The following is a 23,831-nucleotide window of genomic DNA, read 5'->3' as shown; positions in this document are numbered from 1 at the left end:
ACATTTGAGAGAACCACCTATAAGTTGTATGAAAGTTGACTTAGCAGTCTTTGGTTCCCTACCAAAGATTGTAACTATTAGTGCTAAGTGCTTTCAACTTTCTCCATGGTAGACACTTCAAAGGTTGCATTGCACTAATAGATTTCAAAACTTTGTGACGAGGCTTGATTCTAAACTCTAAACTACACAACATGAGATTAGAATGTGTTAAAAGAAACTTTGAACAAAATAGTCCATGATTTTCTGCACTTTACAACCCACAATGCAACAGAAATGGTGGCATTAATTTAAGGACTTTGCCTTTGTAAAGGCCTGAAAATAAGCAGAAATATCCCAAGTAGAAGTAGAAGAGAAAATTGTTAATTGAAGTTAGAGGAGGAAAGGTTCTTCTAAATTTAGAAGTGCAATAAATTTGGTAGAAGAACCAGCATATGAAGGTAAGGCATATGAACAGAAAACAAAACCAGACCATGCCAAAACTGAGATGAATGAGAAGGACAATTATTGCAGACACCAGAGCAGATTTCAATGGCTATGATGGCATGTATGTTGATGCTTCTATATGTGTTGGGAGTGCCTTGATATCAACTGCAAAATGTTCTTGAACCTGCTTCAGCATATCCTCCTCTGATGAAGAAGCAGAAGAAACAAAGGTAATTGCAAGACCCTTTGTGCCAAACTGCCTAGCCCTTCCAACCCTGTGCAAATAAGTATCTGCAGACTCAGGCATGTCATAGTGGATAACAATATTAACTCTTTCAATGTCAATTCCCCTGCCTACCAGATCAGTTGCAACCAGAAGCCTCTTATTCCCCTCCTTGAAACTTTTGTATCTCATCAGTCTTTCATCCTGCTGCATTCCAGAATGAATGCAGGTCCAAGGAAAGCTGCACCCCACCAGCAGCTTGGATAGCTCAAAAGCCCTTTTCACACTCTTCACAAATATAACCACCTGGTTGAAATCCAGGACATCAAGGACATCATGGTTTCTTCTCTATGCGATCCGGATTGCGCGATTCACATTTTATTCAGTGATGGGAAAATTTATTAGAGGCCGAATCGCTCAAAATAGTCAAACTCCAATAATAATCTGGCTTAAAATCTAGTAGTCAACAAAATGTCCAAAATATTATCAGAGCTGTTGTAGGATGGATCTGTATGAAGTCGGTTTTCTGTCAAATTGTTTATGCATACAAGATTATTGTAAATGCCACCATATTACATCTTATTTTTTCCCATTCGTTTATGGGAGTCACGATTGTTCTTATGTGTCAGATGCATGACCTCAATTGGTAAAATTTGTGTACCTGATTCTTATTGAAGTTAATGTTAAAATGTCTCAACTTTGAAACTACTTCTACGCTTATAATAATGTGAATAGAAAGGCAAAAATAGCGCATGAATAATGTGAATAGATTCATAGCAGATATGTAGACTCTTTCTCGTTGAATATAATATATTCTTTGAGGTATGACTAAAGGGAACAAACATTACATTTAGCTTGTTTGACAGTTATGACTTCTTTTACACTTGTCATCTCCCTGAAGTTTGAAAATGCAAAAATAGTGCGTGAATAATGGAGACCAAGCCGAACAGAGAATTAACAATATATCATTGTAGCAACTTAAACTGGAAGCCATGAGTGACAAGCGCGCAAATGCATGTCTTTTATGAATATACATTGGATTTTTTCAATTCCTGAGAGGGTTTTTCTCCGGTTAAAAGTCAGTGTGATCTCTGTCTGAATACTTTTCCCCTCCCTCTCCAGTCACACCTCCAGCAAAGTGCGATGACTGTTATGCATGCCCTGTTGGTAGCACTTGCTGTTGTGCCTATGACATCGGTAATTTCTGCCTTTAATGGGGATGATGTTCTTATAAATCAACTACCTAATGCAGAGATAACCACCACTGCTTCCCACACGATTTCCCATTCTGTGATTTCAATGTAGGAACTTGTCTTAAGATTAGTCATCCATCATTTCTTTGTGCGCATTTTTCATTTCAAATCACCAATTCCGGCTTATGGAGTTTTAGTGTTTGGAATCAATTTGCAAGTAAAAAGTTGAAATTTTGTTATTTGGAAGCGATTTGCAAGTAAAAGGCTGAAATTTTGGTGTTTGGAATAGATTTGCAAGTAAAAGACCCTTGTTATAGTGTGATTGACATGTTAAAGTTCCATTTGTTTTACTTTAATTCTCACAACTCATATTTCAGGTAGCCTTTCAGGGTTTTAAGGTTTGGAGTGTTAATCTGTTGACCTTTGATACTCATCCAAGATTTATTGGTATTTACAGAGCAAGAATGATCCATTTGGAGTTCATATGCCCAAGCTTACTCATGCAAACCCACATTTTGCAACTCAAGTTGAAAGACTAGCTGCCAAACAAGATCACGGTTTCTTCTCTATGCGATCCGGATTGTATGATTCACATTTTCTTCAGTGATGGGAGAATTTATTAGAGGCTGAATCGGTCAAAACAGTCAAACTCCAGTAATATTATGGCTTAAAATCCAGCAGTCAACAAAATGTCCAAAATATTATCAGAGCTATTGTAGGATGGATTTGTATGAAGCCTGTTTTCTGTCAAATTGTTTATGCATACAAGATTATTGTAAATGTCGCCATCTTACATCTTATTTCTGCCCATTCGTTTGAAACACAATGTTAACCACGGATTTACAACGCACTCATGAAATAAATAAAAAATATGTACTGCAGATCAGAGAGCCAACTTGAAGGTTGAATAAAGGATCCAATGGAAGAGATTTAGAGACTAAAACCTAAAAGAACATAATCACATTCAGAAGGTTTTTTTAAAAAGATGAAAGTGACTTATGCAACAGTGACTTTCAGGGATAATATCTTACCTCAAGTCAGAAACTAATAATCGAAAGAAGGTAAATCTAGATAGTATGTGTGCAATTTGCTTAGTTGTAAGGACATCTATACTAAGTTACTGAAATGGGAAAAGGAAAACAGAGGCAAATAGGAACAAAACTATAAATTGGTTACAGGGCTCTAACCATCTTAACAGAAAAATGGTAGACGTTCCAGAGGGATTCAGGGAATCTAAATGAACCCACTTCTCATCTCTCAGCCTATATTATTCATATAAAATTTATGAGTAACGTACAATTGTACGGTCAAGATAGGAATGGGAACAAAAATGTAACAAAAAGGGAGCTTTTGGTCAAGTTTATGGTAAAATAAATATCAGAGGATAAGAAATCTAAACAGATTACCCTTCCAAAATATATTATACATAAAATCTATCAATAATCTGGTAATAAAATGTCAGGAAGGAAATGGAAATGAAAACATGAATTAAACTAGAAATAGGTCTCTCGGTCAGGCTTGTGGTAACATAGACTACATGAATCTCACATTGATGTCATATTGAGAGAAGGTAAAACCAAATAATGTGTGTGCAATTTACTAAATTGTGAAGATATCTATGCTAGGTTTACTGGAATGGGAAAAGGGAAACAAAATGGGTAGTAGGAATGCAACTATAAATTGGCCTAGAGGGTTTCAGGGAATCAAAATGAAACCCTTTCTTGTCTCTCCGCATATATTATACATATAAATTTGATTGGTAATGTACAATTTTCGTGTCAAGATAGGAACGGGAGCAAGAATGTAGCAAGAAATGGGCTATTTTTTAGGTGATAAGAAAACTCGAACAATCACCCTTCCAAAATATATTGTAGATACGAATCCATTACTAATCTACTAATAAAATGTCTAAAAAGAAATAGAACTGAGAACAAGAGCTAAACTAGAAGCAACTCCTCTGGTCAGGCTTTTGGTATCTAAACTACATAAATTTTGCATTGATGTCACAGGAATATGTTATTGATGTCATAGGAATAAGTTTATAAAGAGGGCCTCTACATATTCAAATGAAGTGCAACAAACATTTTCAGGTTAAGAGAAACATCTAGATTTTACTAGATTATTACTTATTACCTTTGAGATGGGGCATTTCTCATATTTAACTAATATAATCCATGTCTCTAATAAATCCAAAAAAAAATGAAAATCTAACTTACTGTATTGAGGTTCTTTGAATTCCCCATACAATTCATTATTTGAATCATAGATGGTCTCCATTTTACGTTCACTCTTAATACAACCTAATGATGCGAATTTTCCAGTTAGGGGATGCACAACCAACTTCATATAATATCATGTATTTCCACAAAGATTACATTTATCATGGAGAAGGGAGAAAAAACCATTTTATCATATTATGTTATAGTAATTTTTACACATATATCATTATAGATATCAATTGAACAAGGATAAAATAATAAGATTTACCTAATCATAATTTTAAAAGATTTACCGAATAATATTATGCAAAATGGCTTTACTTCATTAATATTTTTTGACTTTTGCCTTGTTCAATGGGTATCTATTATGGGTTAGTGCTATTGTATATTAAAATGATGTGATACAGTTCTCCCTTTTTCTTGATAAATCCAAACATTATGCAATTCTTAGGGATTGATAAAATTTTTGTACTTGAAGGCTGATATCATATGAAGTTGGTTGTGCATTGAGTGCTTAGAAAGTGCATGTTATTGGGACATATGATTAATAATTTAAGATTAATGGTTTTAAAGTGGACACTGTCAATGATTCAACTAATCAATGGTATGTACAGTTTAATGGAACCCAAAACAGTAAGTAAGACTTTTATTGCCTTTCTTTCTTTTCTTTTGGGAGTATAAGAGACATGGTCATGTTAGTTGTAATTAGAATGTCCCATTGCAGGATTAATGATTTAATAAAATGTTGATTGTTCTGTTAATCTGAAGTAGTTTATAATGTTTGACTATTGTGATGCTCTGTTGTTTAAATTTCCTATATAACATCAAAATGTTTTATGTAATCATTTTTTTAGTTTATACAGATGTCTATCTCAGGGATAATGATTTTATAATGTAGATTGCTCTGTTAACCTGAAATCGTTTATAGGGTCCCATTTGACTATTGTGATGCTTTCTTGCTTAAACCGCCTGTAACATGTCGTGTTCTTTTCTTAGTTTATACCGTTACAGAATCTACCAGAGACCTATCCTATGTTATGCTATTAGCATCTTCTTGATCCTATTCTCATCTTGACATTACATTTGTACATTACTGAGGAGGGGACATGGGTTCATGTTTTTTACACTACAAGAAGAATGAAATCCGAAGCCCATGTTATTATTTTCCAATTTGGCGTCTTGGTTGTAACATAACCCAAACGTTATTTCATACCTATTTTGTGTTTTTTTTTTTCATTTTCTGATTCTGGTAACAGAGAGTGGGTGTTCTGCAACTTCCTCTCATAATATGTATTCGTTGTTTGACCTGAAGTAAGCTATTTTCCCTAATACTCCCTGCAGCATGAGTTACTTTTCAGTTGCCTCCTTATAACTTTGCACTTTGATTTTATCATCTTAAAATTTTCAATTTAGTGCTTTATTGAACCTCTATTTTGGCTGCTTCATCTGATGTATTACAAGATAGAATCTCTATTTTGGCTGCTTCATATTTAAATTTTTAATGCATCTTTAACCTTTTGTTTGTGGACATTTCGGTATGAATAAGTGGTATCCTTTTGTCAATCCATGCATTGATTATATGTATCCATGACTTTTATCTTCTGTTGATTGTATTCTGTGGTCCTAGTATAAAGATAATTACATTGAAGGTGTCATTTGTGGTGTTCCAGCGGGTGGGGCCATATGCTGCTGGAAATGTATCAAGAACAAATGGCCATAATGAAGCAAAATTGGCTTCTAGTGGCCGTCCCTTTGTCCAGCAATTAGATAATAATTTAAAGACCAATATGGTGAGGCTTTCCTTGTCACACAGTACAGAGTCAGGAATCAAGGAACCAAATGCTACCACATCGGTAACTAGTATGTTACCTAATTTGCATGTAGTATGTTTCATCTTTTAAGCTTTGCATTCTCTGAATTTTCCTTCTTTTTTTTTGTTTTATACTAAAAGACTCGCTACTATTGGACTAGTACAAAACATTTTGTAGCATAAACAAGCTAATTGGACTATAGTATTGGGTTCCTTTTTTTATTTCTGGCTTTCATTTTATTGGTTGTATTATTTGAAGAAACTAAGTAAGTTATGTTTTTTGCTTTTGCTACTGCTATGTAACCACTGAAGGTATTTCTAGCACACCTCAATGGAGCTGGAATAGCCTTTTCTTAAAAGAATCTTCCTGCAAGTTCAGGTCCACTGTCATATGTCTCGACTCCAAAGAAAAACAGTACATCAACAGTGCAGCCTACAAAAAATTTTCATACCTTAAGTAGACCTGATATAGTTCCTGTCATTGTCCCTAGAAGCAATTCATTAAGACCGGACACAACAATAGATGCTAAGAAAGAAATGAACAATGTTGGAAGAGTGGTTCCATCTACAGTATCAACCAAATCAACTGATGTGATTAAATCTGGCAGCAACAGAGATGAATCTGACAAGATAGACTCCATAAATCCGAAGCCCAAGACAGGCAATGACAAAACAGACCTAAACATTGCTAGGGCTGAGCAACACGTTTCCTCTAGACTTGACAATACAAACACTAGTTCTGTTGTTTGTGATGGAAATCAACCAGGGGCAAGATGGATTGGTGCAGCCAAATTCAGAAGAAATTCACCAGTAGATTCAGTTGTAAGCCCACATGATAGAAGTCCTGCTTTTCCATGGTCAAATTTTCCATCTCAATTCCTTTTGAAGATGAAGTAGAATGTGATCATAATCCCATTAGATTTATGTAAGGTGTTCTTTGGTAGCACTTATTATGTTATTTGTGGGTTTGTGATGCCACATACTTCATTACACTTCATTACACTGCATAAATATATATTGAATAAAGATGGACAACCATTTTTGTTTCACATTTTTTGCTCTGAATACTCAGAAAGATATCATTGCATGTAGTTTGAAGTTATGATACATACTTTCGCTTTCAACAACGTCCATTCACATGTTGATGTTGTTATTCTTCCGCACTTTATGCCTTACGGCGTTTCCTTTGCAACATCTGATACAAATGCTAGTTATAAAATATACAAATTACATGAATGAAACATACCCTTTAAAAGATTTACAACAATTTTTTTTTAAAACCAAATACATCACATTTAACAACAATTTACAACAAATTTTTTTAAACAAAATCCATCAATGTTAATCATTTCGTTAACATTCATGCCCGAGACATTAGGACACTGGAAAGACAGATATCCACGTGGGACACAATTCAACATGTTTTTAGAATTGGTTGAACCGGTCAGCTCCAATTCGAACTTTATAAATCGTCTCACCAAATGCAGGCCTCAGCATCTTCGAATTCCTTTGCCTTGAGTCTGCAACGAAGTGCATTATGTTCTGGTGGCTTTTGATTTTGTGCTCGCTTCGTAGGCTTTTCGCAATTATCGATAGCCTTGTTCTAATGGCTGCTCTGAATATGAAGGTCACCAGAAAGCCGGCTGTCCTCGTCGCTCCTTCCGTGCCTACTCCGAAAGGGTTGCCATACCTTTCCAATATAGATGATCAACCGACTCTGAGATTTCATATTCCCATCGTTCAGTTCTATCGCTTCGATCCTTCAAAAAAAGGTGAGGATCCCGCTCGAGTTTTCAGAGAGGGGCTGGCGAAGGTTTTGGTGTTTTACTATCCTTTTGCCGGAAGATTGAGAGACGCGCCCTTCGGCAAGCACGTTGTCGACTGCACGAGCGAAGGCGTGCTGTTTGTGGAAGCTGATGCCGACATTTCTATGGAGGAATTCGGAGACCTGCACCCACCCTTCCTGTCACGCCCCCAAGTCTACAGTAACTTTTTTTCCGTGCCCGGCGGGGTGCGGAACCACCGTGTACATTCTTTTCGTTAATACTTGTACATATGGACTACGCCTTAACCGATATAAACATGCTTTAACCGTTAACTTATAACCATGTGTAAGCATTAATTTTCATGAATCATCATAAACCATTCTTTAACATTCCATATGCAATTAAACCGAGTAACAATTGCAAACAACAATGTAGAATGGGAGGGGCAACTCCCGAACAAGTTTGCCTGAATAATCAATATATTATGAACCTTCAATAATACATCAATACACAAGTGTGCCGGGCAAAGTCCTCGGCCAACACTTAGAAATATTACAATCAAGGCAATCTGCCTTTTACATACACAATTTATGCACCTTTGTTCGTGAACGGGCACCCACACGGGTCACCAAGACATTCACACAATTCTGCACCAAGACCGTGTACAAATCTGCTCTCAACCGTGACCTCTTCCATATAACCAAGCTCCAAAACATGCGAAGTTACCTTAACCTTATGCGCATGAGGAATGCGCATTCCTCTCTAAGGTTTTCACACTTCTCTTGTCCTTATGCGAAGGAGAGTGAGCGAAGATTGATGGAGAGAATGAGCTCCATCTCTCCTCATATATACGCATGCTTTCCCTATGTTTACAAGGGGGTTGCTTCACTTTATGGCCGACCCACTTATTAACATGTAAGCCCACGTATATTCATTATTATATTATATTTTATTATGTTTAACCACACATATTCGTATATGTGTGTACACACCTCCATATAATATGTTTTATGTGCTTATTCGTTGCCCAAATGAGCCCAAAGCCTTCGTGCTCATACGTACTCCATTGCGGGTTTATGGAAGGGTGTCTAGCCTTAAGGCTGACCCCTATAACTCGTCACATATGCCCACAACCTCCGTAATAACGTCTCGGCTTCACTCCTTTTGGCAACGCATATAAACCGGACTCAACACTTAGTTTATTTCCCAAGTGTCAATCTTTCGTCACAAGCTCTCGTCGCATTATGTCGACCTCCTGTCGCACTGCAACCGTGGCTTACTATTTCGTCGCACGTTGCCCGCTACCTTGCTGTTCGTCGCATTCGCCCGTCCGTCGTCCGAAGCTCGTCGCACATCGTTCCGCCGTCCGTCGTATGCTGCTGCCCATCGTGTAGCAGGGCGCGCGCCCATGGGTCGCCCGCCCATCGCCGGGTCCGCCCATCGTCGGGTCCGCCCATTGTCGGGTCCGCCCAAGTGTCGGAGGTTCGCCCATCCGCTCGTCGTCGTGTCAAAACGCACCCGCCGTCGTGCACGAGGGCGCCCGCCCATCGTGCACGCCTGCCCGAGACTCGAGGGCGTCACACTCTCCTCCACCTGAAGTCGTTGTCGTCCTCGACAACATATCATCTCGGTAGCCCTCCACCAAGATCATCATCCACGGGAAGTCATCTTGATCACCATATGTCGTCCTCACGTGAACTGCTGCCATGATACTCCAACAAATGATAACACATCTCTTCACACTACATGTCCTCATGTCTGAACTAGTTGGGTAGCTAGTCCAACCGTCACGTCCAAACCATGAGAATGCACATCCTCATGCCACCATCAGTCGTTCCTCAAAGCATCCTGTCACATCCCTGACTCATCAAGAATCAACTCCCATAATCCATGCTCAGGTCCATGGAACTCCATCCACCTCATCTGCAACATGCTGTCCACGAAGTGTTGGTGTCAATGTGCTACAAATGATCAGCAACATTTATCCCAACATCATCATGTGTGTAAAGTGGTTGAGTCTCGGCTCAACACATGCCCAAGTATATCCACCAAGGCACCATCATCATCATCATGACCCCATCACCTCAAATTGTCTCATCGGTCCTCCTCATCAAGTCACTCTTCCAAGCCATGTCCCATGCATGTACTTCGGAAGCATGCATCCCATACTGCATCAAAGTCATCTGACCTCAGCTCCTCAATGCATCAGACCTCTAAGTCCACCATATATGATGTCCCAAAGTCACAACGATCTCATGTCATCATGAGCTCCTCCATCAAAGGTCCATCAAGGCTATCTCTTGGTCTCGGCCATGAGAAGTCCATCTAAGCATCATCATCACGAGTCCCTTCCATCACAGCTCCTCCACCAAGGTGTCCAACAAGACTGTCTCTCGGTCTCGGCCATGAGAAGTCCACCCAAAGGTGTGCCCTTCAATCAGTCCATGAGTCATGCCGGGCACTTAGGCATGTGGCTAAAACATGACCCAATCATCCACAACGATCATCAAGTTCCTCCCTTGTCACGGGGTCTTGCACCTTCCATCTCAAGGTAGCAAGCAACCTCAACAAGTCCTTGAGCAGGTAACAACCCTTGCTTCTCCATACAAGGTCCCATCATAGTCATCCATGGCAAGATCCTCCATAGCATAGGCAAACTGGTTTTGCCTTCCACTGCACACGGTCCATCTACCAAATGCTCAAATGGAACACAAGTACCAATACTTACTTTATCAATATGAGGCTCCTCCATCTGAGTGACCTCACCCATCCATGTCGATAAGCTGCACGAGCCTGGTTCAACTTGATCACCTTCAAGTTCTGCCTCCATCGTAGTCATGTCCACAACATCTTTATCTATTACGGCTTCTTCTTCTCGGGCTGCACAATCTACAACTTTACCTTGCTCTATTGTCCAACCGACTTGACGAAGTTCTTCTTCAATGTTTTTCTCCAAGACTTCAAGTTCTTCTCGGATTTGGGGCCTCTCTTCCTTCAACCTTTTCAACCTGCATAAGGTAAGCAAGAGCTTCCCTTCACCTTCTCCCAAACCTGCCATGCCTTGTACCTCGTCTTCCCCAGTTCGTACTTCGTTCAGACGCCCAGACCGTGTATACCTGTCCATACGCAGTTCCACTTATCCACCTGACAAGTGCCCAAATCGTATGACCAGCACGTAGTAACGTCTGCCCAACGTTACAACACCCGGTTCCAACTTTACGAGCAACCCTGCTCACCAGCTCTAGACCGAGCTCTGATACCACCTGTCACGCCCCCAAGTCTACGGTAACTTTTTTTCCGTGCCCGGCGGGGTGCGGCACCACCGTGTACATTCTTTTCGTTAATACTTGTACATATGGACTACGCCTTAACCGATATAAACATACTTTAACCGTTAACTTATAACCATGTGTAAGCATTAATTTTCATGAATCATCATAAACCATTCTTTAACATTCCATATGCAATTAAACCGAGTAACAATTGCAAACAACAATGTAGAATGCGAGGGGCAACAATTGTAAAGCCCACGTATCATATTATTATATTATATTTTATTATGTTTAACCACACATATTCGTATATGTGTGTACACACCTCCATATAATATGTTTTATGTGCTTATTCGTTGCCCAAATGAGCCCAAAGCCTTCGTGCTCATACGTACTCCATTGCGGGTTTATGGAAGGGTGTCTAGCCTTAAGGCTGACCCCTATAACTCGTCACATACGCCCACAACCTCTGTAATAACGTCTCGGCTTCACTTCTTTTGGCAACGCATATAAACCGAACTCAACACTTAGTTTATTTCCCAAGTGTCAATCTTTCGTCACAAGCTCTCGTCGCATTGTGTCGACCTCCCGTCGCACTGCAACCGCGGCTTGCTGTTTCGTCGCACGCTGCCCGCTACCTTGCTGTTCGTCGCATCCGCCCGTCCGTCGTCCGAAGCTCGTCGCACATCGTTCCGCCATCCGTCGTATGCTGCTGCCCATCGTGTAGCAGGGCGCGCGCCCATGGGTCGCCCTCCCACCGTCGGGTCCGCCCATCGTCGGATCCGCCCAAGTGTCGGAGGTTCGCCCATCCGCTCGTCGTCGTGTCAAAACGCACCCGCCGTCGTGCCCTACTCGAGGGCGTCACACTTCCCGTGCTGGGCTGATCTGCTGCACGACGTGCCAGGCTCACAAAATATTACCAACTCTCCCCTCCTTCTCATTCAGGTTAATTCTTTCATTCTCTGATGAATTCATTTCATATTCCAGTCTAAATTCTGTTTTCTTCACGTGCCGCCCTTCGTTTGAATCACACCATGAGCGACGCCCTTGGCCTCGTTCAATTCTTGAAAGCTCTGGGTGAAATGGCCAAGGGTCAGACCAGGCCTTCGGTTCTTCCAGTTTGGGAAAGAGAACTCCTCCGACCACGGACCAATCCTGCAGTTAAATTCCCCCACTACGAATATGATCAAATCCAAGACAAGGACGGCGAAGTGATGAATGTGGACGAGATGGTTCACGAATCATTTTTTTTCGGGCCAAAGGAGATTGAATCGCTGAACAGACAAGCTGTAGGGCAAGGCAAGTGCCCGACATTTGAGGCTCTATCGGCATGTTTGTGGCGTTTGAGAACAAGGGCTCTCCAACTGCCAGTGGACCAAGAAGTTCGGCTCTTATTCACCCTGGATGCCCGAGCGAGATTCAACCCGCCTCTTCCCAAAAATTTCTATGACAATGCTATCAGTTTGCCATGCGCGAAGACGACCGCAGGAGAACTGGCAAGCAAACCATTGTCCTTCGCTGTGAAATTGATCCGCTAAGCAAAAATGGGTGTGAACGACGAGTACATGCGGTCGGTGATCGATTTGATGGAGTTGAGAGGGCGCCCTCTGTTTACAGTAGTTGGCACCTATGTGGTGTCGGACTGTACCAAAATCGGGTTTGAAGATGTGGATTTCGGGTGGGGAAGAGCAGCCTACGGCGGCCCAGCAGAAAGTGGAGTGGGTACAGTGGCTGGCTTGTCGAGCTTCTTCATCCCGTACCGAAATAACAATGGTGTGGAAGGCATAGTGGTTCCCGTATGCTTGCCGCCTGCCGCTATGCGAATATTTCGAGCAGAAATCGATGCAGCCATTGAGAACGGCTTCCCTTATTTACATTCCTCGCTGTAAAACAGCAATCTCTAAGCTTAATTATATTAAGCGACTGTTACTTGAATAAAATTAATCATGTAAAACGGCAATCTAAGCTACTGTTGCCCGCATAAATAAATTCACATTGAGCTCTGGTTATTTGAATAAAAAATTGACGTGGTACCAAGAGAGGTCTTCCTGCATTGACGCTTTGGCGTCCAGAAAATTGGCTGCACTAAAAACTTCCTCAATTGCGTACGAGGCAATGAGAAACGGAAAAAGGTACTGTAACGATGGCATTTAATGCTTAGCCATTGTGGCAATTGGTTGGTCCAAGCATATTGGCCTTTTCTAATTCAAGTAAAATATTACGATGAAGAAAATTGTGTATCTAGAAAGTTATTAAATACGAAAATTGTTTTAAACATGCAAAATGGTGAACCTTGACAATTAGGAGTCATGAGAATCAATATATCTTTTATTTTACTTTATCTCTTTCTCATTGTATGTTGTGAAAGGATTTTATATTTTATTTTTATTTTTAGAGTAAAATTAGCTTCTTCTTTATTCTAGAGGTAATAGTCAAGTTATTGGTACTATATTAAAATCACATTATATACTCATTTAGAATTCTAAATAGATTATGATTTTCAAGAGGTTAACATGTGTGTCATATTATATACTTATTTAAGAGTATTATATAGAATTTTTTTTAAGAGTTTAATATTTATGTCATATTATATACTCATTTAAGAGTATCATACATGTTATTGTTTTCCAGAGTTTAACATGTTATTTTATTGGATTTGAATTTGGGATGGGAGCATATCATTATTCCACCCCAGCATTCAAGCTAAGCCTATTTGACAAAAATTAAGGGCATTAAAGATTGCCCATAGAGAGAAATCACGCTCCATCTTATCTCACCACATAACTTACTCTTTTCAAAAGCTTAAGATGTATGCCACATTACTCATTAAAGAGAGCCACATAACTCACTCTTTTCTAGAGCTTAACATGTCGATTTACTAGATTTGAACCTCAGTGAGATGGATGGGAGGTCGTGATAGATATCATGAAAATTGAGGCCATACTCAAGTGGCTAGATCCTACTAATGTCGCATAGTGCATTGTAATATCTATGGAAGTTTATACCATGATTTTTAGCTATGGTTGTGCCACTTCATACCATAATAGCCAACATTAAGAGTTTCTTGTGGGGGAAGAATCAAGGGAAAGCTTTCAATGAGATGGAATAGAATATCAGTCAACCACTAGTCCTTGCATTGTTGGAGTTTGAAAAGCCTTTCGAAATGGAGACAAATACAAGTGGCTATACAAATAGAATATCTGTATTGGCCTAGAATGCATCATCTAGCTTAATATATTAGAGTATGCACACTTTGTTGTATTAGTAAGCCTCGCAATAAAAAACAAATATTTACGTCATTCCTTATGTGTAACTACTAAGCCCTGGGATAACATCTCCATGGATTTTATGGGTGGTTTACCAAGAACAAAGAAAGGACGTGACTACCCATTTGTGGTAATTGATATTTCGAAAGATGCACATTCTTATGCCATGTAAAATGGCCATCAAAGGAAAAGAAACAATAAACACATCCTTTGAAAAGGTCTAGGTGTTCTTTAGTATACCAACACGAATAATCTTAGATAGGGATGCCATATTTCTTAGAGCCTTTTGGAAAATATTTTGGGAGAATGTGTGAATTAAATTAAAGAGATCTATATCTTTACATCCATAGATGGGAAAGTGGAAGTAATCAACATGGCATGTGTTCAACATATAATAGGTTATAATCATAAGTATCAAATACTTTGGATAAAAAATTGATTTCATATTTAACACTCTTATACTAAGGTGGTCCTATGTTCTACTAACTCCCCTTTTAAAACCCGCTTTAGTTATTTTCAACCATTACTCTTGGGTGTTATATATGGACAATAAGGACGAGTGATGGAAGATATCATAGGAGATTCATAAAAAGTAGAGTAAATTGTTGAAAAGATTGGTATATTCATTCTCAAGTAAAGAAGAAATTGACAAAGTCACAAGAAAGGACTGATAATATTAGTGTTGACCTAAGAAAACATTCAAGATGGGTGATATAGTTTAGTTGCATTTGAACAAGGAAAGGTTGCAAGGTCTTGCTTGGAAGGTGAAGGCTCTTTTGCATAGTCCTTTTGAATTATTCGAGAAGGTGGCCAATATTGCATATAGGATCAATCTATGCCCCTATATGCACATTTATTTAATAGTGAATGTGCAAAATTTGAACCTCTAAGAGCCTTTCATGTTGGATTAATAAACCAACAAGAAGGTCTTATAGAGTACAACACATAGGACCAGTACATTAGGTAGTGTGGGTAGAATATATAGTTTTGTAGAAGTCCAAAATTACATAAGTGTAACATGAAATTTGACACATAACATTGAAAGAGAAAATTCTATGTAAGGCCAAATGGTACTTTAGGGAGAAGGAGGAGGATAAATTTCGTCATGTATTCAGTAAAATATTTTATCCTAGAAAGCTAAAAATAAGGAAAATCAACAAGATTTTTCAAAATATATCCCACCACAATTCACTTTTCATTAAATTTAAGAATCCCAAAAATAACTACCTAGTCCAGGTGTCCCAACCCAATCTTTTATCATAAAACTAGAGAGATTTCCTTTTAATTCCTCCAAAGAAACCTCCTCTATTAATGATAAATTATGTCCAGCTTCTACCCATTATTTTGTGTGTTTCTATGATGTATCAGTTTGTATTTCCTTCTCTAACCATCAAAAACATAAAATATTTTGAATTTTCTCTTATGTTCTCCGTTTAGGTCCTTTGAGAGAGAAGAGAATAAAGTTGATTCAATATGAAAATTGAACAAAAATATTATATTTATCAAATTTAAATGAATATTTTTATTTGTTTTCGCTTCTTTTATATTTATTTATCCAATAAAAGCATCTCAATTTTCTATTCCAATTTGAAATGAAAACCACATTTTGTAGTAACTCAAAACATTATTAATATAAAACTGATAAATTATAAATATAACATTATGATAACAAAGAAAAAATAACGTAGTGAATATCTTACAAATTGAGAGATTGTGAAAAAATAGGGGACCAATTTCTTATCATAAACAAAATTTGTAGTTTTATGAAATTGCTTCTTTCTCTAAAGAGATAATGGTACAACTCCCATCATAGTGTTCTTTTCACAAGATTAACCCCTTTTCTTCAAATAGGTGAATGAGGACAATTATCATATAAACTTTTAGGAAGATGAAAAAATTGACACCAAATGTATTGTCATAATCCAATACATGATTCTATCTAGAATTTTCCTATCCATAACGTTTTTACTAGAGTCAATCTCAACTAGGAATCAACTATATATGGACAAACATTCTAGAGCTAGTTTGAGGCATCAAACAACACATTTCTGGGTCAATTCTTGGTGATTTTAGATCTACTCCCTTAATGTTTTTATGCACACTATAGAATTTCCAACAATGCAAAAATCACCTCAGTCATTTTTCAGATTAGGAATTTGTTTTTAGCATAAGCCTAATCATCATGATATTAAGTGAATATGATGCCATATCCCATTACATAAGCGTGTGGGGCTAGAGAAGGGTTTCATTCTTTTGGTATTGTTAATATTTCATAGTTAAGCAGAGCATCTAGGAGTAGGATATTGAAGCATAAAAACATGATGTAGTTGACATTTAGGCTAGAATGTCCATGGAAATTCCATAGTGAGTACCCCTTTGTTTGTAGGTACATTTCATATCTACAAAAAAGAGAGAAAAGCATAGGCTCATTTTCTAACTAAGTTTTCTACCATATTAAATTTCATACATTATAAATTGTGCTCATTTATGTGAATGACATGTTCATTTACATGTTTCTTTCATTTCAATATCAATATACATCTCAACAAAACATTCTAAAGAAATATTCACATTATCTTATATATCATTTAACTATTTTAGGCATAACAAGTTCATGTAAGTTCATGTATTTTATGTATGTAGGATTGGATTTTACATGGGAATTTAAATTATTTTATAAAGTTATTTTTGAAATGGTGTTAAATTCTACATAAACATGTCCATTTAAGTTTATTTTTTCTTTTTTAAGTCGTATCTTTATTATAATAAAATGAAAAAATTATATGTTAAATTATTTTTAACCAAACAACAAAATTTTAAAATTATATATTCTACTTTAATTCTTATTTAATGATTTTTTATCAAATAAAAAACAACTTTAATGCTAAATGAAACATTTTGATTTTGGTATAATTTGTATAAGATTTTGATATATTAAGGGATATTTTGGATTGCAGGTTTTTGTGGAGTGGTTTTTGAGAGATTGGATTCGGATAATCCACAGTGTTCATCTTTTTCTTGTCGACGTTTCGAGTCTAGAGCAAGACTCATCATCAGGACTTGATATACAGAGAAGAGGAAAATGAGTTTGTGATAAATATGGTGAAGGATGACAGCTGGGAAATTTTTAGCCGACCATTGATCATTTAATAATTTATTAAATTTTATTATTTCTAACTTATTAACTGAATAGCCCTGAACCTAGTCTTACTGCTGTACATGATGTTGTTTTATTAATATTCATTAACTGGTTTCATAAGGGACGCGCCGAGACGTTGTTCTGAATAATGTATAATTAATAAGTTTTTATATTGTATAATATATATAGATCTTGGTTGCTTAATTAGTATAGTATTATTTTGTTTTTTAATTTTGATGCCTATTATTAATTACGATTAATATTCTAGGTTTTATATATTTGTTTTATTAGCTTAGATTTAATAGTTTAATAAACCTAGATATATATTTTTCTATGAATTGTATAATTATTACATATTTGTATAGTTATATGATGTTTAATTAATATAGTTTTATATTGTTTTTTCAATTTTGAATTACAGTGTTTAATTAATAAAGTTAATATATTAGATTTTATATTGTTTTATTAATTTAGTCTATATTGTTTTATTAATATAGTCTATATTGAATATTGTATAATTAATTAAGTTTTGTATTGTATAATTTATATAGATCTTTGTTGCTTAATTAGTATAGTCATATTTTGTTTTTAATTTAGATGCTTATTGTTAAATTAACTGTGATTAATACTCTAGGTTATATATATTTGTTTTATTAGCTTAGATTCAATAGTTCAATAAACCTAGATATATATTCCTATGAATTGTATAATTATTACAGATTTGTATAGTTATATGATGTTTAATTAATATCGTTTTATATTGTTTTTCAATTATGAACCATATTGTTTAATTAATAAAGTTAATATATTAGGTTTTATAATGTTTTATTAATCTAGTCTATATTGTTTTATTGACCTAGATATAAATTGATTTATTATTTAATTTAATTTTTAATTTGATTTTTAAATATGAAATTTCTTGGAAATCTTGAGTTCTAAACTGGATAAATTATTTAAGATTTAAAGGTAAGTCTTGGTAGCTACAGGTCGACAATTCTAACGGAAGCATGAATATTAAGGATGAGAGAGGGGGGGCAAGTTAAGACAAGGAAATATGGGAGGGAGAAGGGGGATGTAGGGGTTGGGAGGGATAACTTTTTTTAAGCAGAGAGTTCCAATTTTTACTAATGTCCCAGCCTCCATCCCTATTAAGGTTACTAGGATGTTTTATGATTTCAATAGCTTCACGAATTTTTCTCTTGAAATGGTGTTCTTCCTTAGCAACGACTTTGGTTTCTTCGAGGCATATGTGATGGTTAGTTTTTCCTACATGCTCAGCTAGGGCAGAAGAGCGAGTTCTTTCTTTACGGATGTCAGCGCTATGTTCTTTGAGTCTTATCCTTACAGACCTCCCAGTTTCCCCTATATATTGTTTTCCACATGAGCAGTTTATGACATAAACACCTTTCCCTTGAAGCTGATCCTGGCTGTCTTTAACAGATTTCATATTTTGTTTGATAGTTGACAGGGGTTTGAATGAAGTTTTGATGTCTTTATTCTTGAGAATTTTGGCTATCTTGTCCGTGACACCTTGTATGTATGGAAGGTAGGCGTTAGAAGTTACAGGGTTTAAGGGATATTTTTTACTATTACATTTTACTTTCAACTCTTCCCATAGATTTGAATCATTAAACTAATGAAAACTAAAACCCACATCTTACAAATTATATATGTGTGGATATTTATATGTTTAATATTACATGTTCAAATTAGCATTATATTGAGGGCAAAATTTAGAGAGGACGGCAAATTTCTTGTGAGAATCGAGTCAGATTTTTTTTTTTTAATTTGGTTGTTGGAGTGTTTGAATAGCTTTCTTGATGGTGGAAATGGATTCAACACCTAAATTTGTGAAGGTGGACAGCTATAATCCATATTCCAAAAATTTCCACTACATTCTATCAAAATCTTGCCAAAATTTCCATTATTTTCTATTGAAAACCTATAAACCAAATTTCCAAAAAATTTAGTTAGATTTTATGTAAACCCGGTGAGAATTTCTATTATGGAAATTGTGACCTCGTGATACTTTATTCAAATTTATTCGAGATAGAGTTAAACAACTATATAAAAAACGAATTCTTTAATTGTTTTTCATTGCAATTATGTGCTAAAAGCTTAAAAGAGGGATTAAAAGTCGGTCGCAATTATAACACCCCATACGACTGTCAGACTGTGATGGAAGAATACACTACATCAGCAGTCCAACGTCATGTTTTACATGACAAGGAGGCTGTAGGTGTGGAGATTCTGAGTTTGATACACTACATCAGCAGTCCATATCATGTTTTACAGGACAAGGAAGCTGTAGGTGTGGAGATTCTGAGTTGATACACTACATCAGCAGTCCAACGTCATGTTTTACAAGACAAGGAGGCTGTAGGTGTGGAGATTCCGAGTTGATGGTTGGCGGGGTTAATGAAATGAAATTTTTATTTTTATTAAATTAGAAATAGTCTAGTTTTTTTTTTTTTTTAATAATTTAATCATTTTATTTTTTAAATTAACTATGAGGTGATTCAACTTTTTAACAATTTCTTCATTATTGAAAAGACAATGCCAAAGAATCGATATTAAAATACGGTTGTGACTGTCTATGAAAGCATCACATTCCAAAATGAAATGTTTTCCAATTCCATTGCGATGTGAGTTAGTTCTTAATTGAGCAATAAGAATCTTTTCTCTCCATGGAATGCTAGCTTCAATGTACTCTTTTTGTTGTTGGAGATCACAACTAGGATTGAATTCTTGAACATAATATTTCTTCTTTCTACCCAACTCTTTTCCCAATATACACTTATGAAACTTCTCCATAACAAAAATCTTTAAATCCTTGTTGTTTGTAGGACATGCATTGAGATAAATATCCTATTTTTGCATCCATTTGTTGTTTTGTCTCATCCATGATTTCTTTTTTACACTCATTTCCATGTACCTTCTCCCATTTGTTCAATTCTTTGTAGATAACTTATAAGATGCACCATAGCAATTACTTTGATTGAAGTTGCTCATGTTTCACTTACCATTATCTTATAAGAAACCAAACTTTTTATTTTAAATTGTTCCCAGAGCTTTTGAATTTTTTCATCATCTTGAAACATAGTATTAATATTAAGTTTTATGAGAACTGTTCTGAAATTTTGAAATTACAGTGCCGAATTTTGTATACATACAAGGTTTTGGTTTTGGGCAAGAGCTTGTTCTTTCATGATTCCAAACAAATGAGAGTGTCATTGCTTAATAGTGTGTCACATTCTTTGTGGTATTTAGCTCGTGTTTAATCAACCTGAAGATCATAGTAAAGTTTAAACCAATCTGTTTTGGCTTTTTGGTGAATGTCAACTGCATCATTCGAGGTACTCTGTGCCCGCAAAATCCCCATTCCCCATTCCCCAACGAGCGCTGTGTGAAACGGTAAACCACGTCCACGAAATCCACATGCATTTAGAACCAAGTCGTAGCAACATAACGGACTATCGTTCGTACATGCATTCTGAGAATTTCTATTATAGAAATTGTGGCCTCCTAATACTTCGAGATAGAGTCAAACAGCTATATAAAAACGAATTCTTTAATTGTTTTTCCTTGCAATTATGTGCTAAAAACTTAGAGGAATTAAAAGTCGGTCGCGATTATTAAACCCCATACCGTTGTCAGACGGTGATGCAATAATACACTACGTAAGCAGTCCAACGTAAGATTCGGATGCCAATGGAGTATTTAACGACGTTGTCGGTGTCAAGATTCTCAGCTTGATGGTGCTCCAGAGTTAATGAAATGAAATTTTAACTATGGGATTATTAGTTTTTCTGTGTGTTGTTATTGTAATTTAATTTTTTTGATTATTTAAGTCATTTCAACTATGGGTAGTTTTTCTGTTTGTTGTTATTGTAATTTAATTTTTCTATTATTCAAATTAATGACTAGTTGACCCAACTTTTTAACAGTTTTCTCATTAAAAGACAATGTTAAAGAACTGATGTTAACATATTGCTGTAACAAAGTATCACATTCCAAAATAAAATGTTTTTCTTATTCCACTGCCTCTACTGTGCAAAATGTACATACCTATTTTTCGTAAGCTTCTTTAGGTCTTTTCCATCACCCTGTTTCGCACTGTAGTTTGTAGTTGATGATTGAGCAATAAGAATCTTTGCTCTCTCTGGAATGTCAGCTCCAATGTACTCTTTTTGTTAGAGATCACAAGTGGGATTGAATTCTTGAGCATAGTATTTCTTCTTGTTAAAATTGGCAAACAGGGAAAAACTTCATGTGGGTCATCTTATTCATGGCTAATAATATTTTTATTAGATTCCTCTCGTCGAGAGGTGTAGGATTGATATAAAGATCATCCAATTCCGATAAGTATTCATGGAGATATGAATTTATTTTGATTATGGAATTATTATCAAGCCAACCTACAACTCATGTAGGCTCAGAAGCCCAACAGTCGCATCTATTCACCCACCAACGTTGTGTATAAATATAAGAGGACTTTTCCTCATTTGGACTCACTCATCTCATCACATCTCTCTCTCTCTACTACGCAGATATGAGTCTCTTCTCTACTGCGCTGAAATGGGTCTCTCTCTCTCACACATGTGAAGTTGGAAGCTGTTGAATTTGAAGCTGCAATTGCAGAAGTAAAGATTGACTTGCGTGGCTTAGAAGATCTCCTCTTTGCAACTGCGTTATAGGTTCATCTGAACCTCCTTTGAAAGCCACAACTTTTGGTGGTGGAATGAAGTCAATCTGACGAACGGTTTGCAAGATATCGACTGCCCTAGTTTGAAGTCGGAAACTACTGAAACTGAAGCTGTAACTGCAGAAGTAAAGTTTGACTTGTGTGGCCTAGAAGATCTCCTCTTTGGAACTGCATTGTAGGTTCATCTGAACCTCCTTTGAAAGCCACAACTTTTGGTGGTGGAATGAAGTCAATCCAACGAACGGTTTGAAAGATATCGACTGCCCTAGTTTGAAGCCGGAAACTGCTGAAACTGAAGCTGCAACTGCAGAAGTAAAGATTGACTTACATGGCCTGGAAGATCTCCTCATCTGAACTGCGCTGTAGGTTCATCTGAACCTCCTCTGGAAGCCAAAACTTTTGGTGGTGGAATGAAGTCAATCCGACTGTCGGTTTGTGAGATATGGTCTGCCCTAGTTTGATAATGAAGCTGCTAATGCTGATGCTACTGATCTAGGGTTTTCTACTGCTGATATGAATCAGATTTATTGTACTATTTCTCTCTGCTGAATTATTGAAGATAAAAGAAGATTTGATCAAAGGGTTTCCCCACACATTGTGGGGTTTGTCCCTCGCTAGCCGCCACATCTTGTGTCTCTTGTCTTGGCTTGTTTTCTGTCGATCGTTTAATGTTCTATCTGCACTTTACTTTATGTACATGTGATTGCTAATCGGTGGAATATAATAATAAAAAGAAGTAAACTATTATAAGCATAAAACATACCATAACTTAACATGGTATCAGAGCCGAGGTGAAGACAAAGCCCGAGCAAGAGCAAGAGCAATCATTGAAGAGAAGATTGGCAAGGCTATCTTAAAAGAACTATGGGGTCCTCAACACTCTTTCTTGCTGAAGACAAGCTTCGTGAGAAAGCTGACTATCACGGATGGAAGATGTCTATCGATCTAACCCTTAAGAATCAAGGAGTGTTGGATCATGTGAGAGGCAATATTATTGAGCCTCCATCAAATGCTTCCACTGCTGCCAGGAACAAATGAAGAAATGGAGAAGTCAAAACAATAGAGGATCATCCGGGACTCTATCGACAAGCACTTGGTGGCCTACATCTCTGAACTGGACACCTCCAAGGAAATCTATGATAGACTGGTGAGTTTATTTAAAGTTAATGATGCAAATCAAGTTTTGTTTCTTATAAGTAAGCTGAGGGAAATCAAGAAGGGTAAAGATGAAAGTATGCAAGCATACTTCTTAAGAATCACCGAGATCAAGAACGATCTCTTATCTATTGAGGAAACTATTACTGACAGAGAAATGGCACTCACAACTCTTGAAGGATTACCATTTGAATGGTATGTTTTCAGGACTACTCTTTTGAACTATAATGTAATTCCTGGTTTCGAGGAATTAATGGCTAGATGCATTCAAGAAGAAACAAGGGAAGAAGTGTAAGAAATGCCCATGCCTAAAGGTCCTCCTGCTGCCTTTTCTTTTCATCCAAAGAAAAGAAATAATTCCGAGACTAAATCAAAAGGAAAGGCTGGACCTAAGGCTAGAAGAAAATGACGATGTTACATTTGCAATCAAGCAAGTCACTATGCAAGGGAGTGCCCTGATAGAAAGGACTCACTCTAGGATGATGATCAAAATCCCTCTGATGGCAATCAAAGGAATGACAAATTCAACAGCAAAGGTAAGAGGAGAGCTGGGAATCAAGGAAGAGGACAAGCATTCAAGAAGGCCAGAAATTCCAGGATGTATTAAATGCACCTGACCTCAAAAAGAACCTAGTGTCTATCTCGGGAACGGAAGATAAA

General features: G+C 36.9%; 2 pseudogenes; one reads left to right on the top strand and one right to left on the bottom strand.

Moving 5' to 3' along the window:
• Positions 1-532: 532 nt before the first annotated feature.
• On the bottom strand, positions 533-859 carry LOC149253802 (DEAD-box ATP-dependent RNA helicase 15 pseudogene; annotated as a pseudogene).
• A 6,615-nt stretch (positions 860-7,474) lies between these two features.
• LOC149253801 (benzyl alcohol O-benzoyltransferase pseudogene) lies at positions 7,475-12,444 on the top strand (annotated as a pseudogene).
• Positions 12,445-23,831: the final 11,387 nt, after the last annotated feature.

This window comes from Pinus tabuliformis, chromosome 7 (assembly GCF_031772625.1).
Source record: "Pinus tabuliformis cultivar Carrire ecotype Pingquan chromosome 7, CPIR1, whole genome shotgun sequence".
NCBI lineage: Eukaryota > Viridiplantae > Streptophyta > Pinopsida > Pinales > Pinaceae > Pinus > Pinus tabuliformis.
This window is presented reverse-complemented; position numbering and strand designations above follow the sequence as displayed.